The sequence below is a fragment of the Sceloporus undulatus genome, chromosome 5 (assembly GCF_019175285.1).
Source record: "Sceloporus undulatus isolate JIND9_A2432 ecotype Alabama chromosome 5, SceUnd_v1.1, whole genome shotgun sequence".
Classification (NCBI taxonomy): domain Eukaryota; kingdom Metazoa; phylum Chordata; class Lepidosauria; order Squamata; family Phrynosomatidae; genus Sceloporus; species Sceloporus undulatus.
In genome coordinates, this window is record NC_056526.1 from 184231234 (window position 1) to 184233449 (window position 2216).

The window sequence follows — 2216 nt, forward strand, 5'->3', positions numbered from 1 at the left end:
CTCCCTAGACCCCCTGATGCATAACAATTACCGGCCAGTTTCGCTATTGCCTTTCTTGGGGAAGGTGATCGAGAGGGCAGTTGCAATCCAGCTTCAATCGATCTTGGATGATACTGATTATCTTGACCCATTTCAAACCGGGTTCCGGGCGGGCTATGGAGTTGAGACTGCCATGGTCGCCCTGGTCGATGATCTCCGTCTGGACATGGATAGGGGTAGCGTGTCCCTGTTAGTGCTCTTGGACATCTCAGCGGCTTTCAATATCATTGACCATGGTATCCTTCTGGAACGCCTGAGAGAGTTGGGAATTGGGGGCACTGCGCTCCAGTGGTTCCGTTCCTACCTCTCAGGCAGATTCCAGATGGTGCAGCTGGGGGACGAGTGCTCCGACAAGAGGGCGCTTACATCTGGTGTCCCTCAGGGAGCTATTCTGTCCCCCATGCTATTTAACATTTACATGAAACCGCTGGGAGAGATTATCCGGAGGCACGGGGCGCGGTGTTATCAGTACGCTGATGACACCCAAATAGTCTTCTCTGTGTCTTTGACTGATGCAGTGACCAGGGATGGCATCTCTCCTCTTGATGCCTGTCTAGACTCGGTAATGGGCTGGATGAGGGAAAACAGACTCAGACTGAATCCAGAGAAAACGGAAGTGCTCGTGATAGGTTTCCCTGGTCCGGGATTGGAGGTTTGTCCACCTGTCCTGAACGGGGTCACGCTCCCCTTGAAGGACTCTGTTCGCAGTCTGGGGGTGCTTCTGGACTCGTTGCTCCACCTTACATCTCAGGTGGATGCAACGGTCAGGAGCACCTGTTTTCAACTTCAGTTGATACGCCAGCTGCGACCCTTCCTGGGCCGGAGGGACCTTGAAACGGTGGTACACGCTCTGGTAACCTCTCGTTTGGATTTCTATGCGCTCTACATGGGGCAACCCTTGTACCATACCCGGAAGCTACAGTTGGTTCAAAATATGGCAGCTAGAGTGGTCACTGAATCTTCCAGGGCCACCCATATAACACCGGTATTAAAAGATCTCCATTGGCTGCCCATTCGCTTCCGAGCGCAATACAAGGTGTTGGTTATCACCTATAAAGCCCTAAATGGCTTGGGCCCAGGGTACTTGGAGAACCGCCTCTCCCCATATAATCCACCCCGCACACTCAGATCGGCTGGGAAGCATTTGCTGACAGTCCCAGATTCTAAATACGCCACAACATCGCGTAGAGCCTATTCCATCTCGGCTCCTTTGCTCTGGAATGCGCTTCCCAATGAGCTCCACTCGGCCACCTCCCTTGAGCGGTTCAGGAAGGAATTAAAAACCTTCCTGTTCCAAACAGCTTTCCCCTAACTTTCTCCCTTTGTAGCCTCCTTCCTCCCCCCTCACCGTTATTATCTTTGTTGTAAACATCTTATGCTGGTTGGATATTGCTATTGTGATTTTAATGTATAATTGTTGTTACTGTGTATTGTGTTTTTACTCTGTACTGTTATTGTTGTAACCCGCCTTGATCTACGGAAAGGCGGGCTATAAATAAATATTTTATTTATTTTATTTTATTATTGTATTTAATGAGACTTAAGCATGCCCAGATTTTGGGGTCCTGGAACCAAACCCAAGCAGATTCAAGCAATGGCTTATGCAAACTATATTTTCATTTTCCTATAAAGAAAGAGGAAGTCGAGAAGTAAAGTCTCTTTTGGATGCTGCATTTTCTTGATGATGCAGTATTGCCATCTGCAGGCTAAAATGGTAAATGTGTGATACCAAAACATTGAGGAGTCAAGTGATATCTTGAACTTTAGATGGAATTGTGATTAGTCTTTTCCTCAAGGCATTTGCAAAAAGGCAGCACATACTTTTTTCTTTGCAGGATAATTCCCTGGAAGTTTGGGGTATGTTAATATGGGGGGAATGCTGCAGAAAAATATTCTCCCATGGAGCAGAGAGGAGAAAACAATAGAAATCACTTGTCTTGTGTGGGAGGATGCAATAGGTAAAGGTTAGCATCCTGATCTTATTGACTGTACAATGGGGAAATGGACTGTGCTTTAGTAAAGCTCAGTAACAATTGCAAAGTTTTTCTCTCATTCAAAATGAATGATCTGTAGAAACTGAGTGCATAAAGTAGTTTTCAGTAACATGTTGAACAGGATATTTTCCTTCTAATATCAAGGCAAATATTCCTGCACTGAAATCATCATGGCCACAGTGA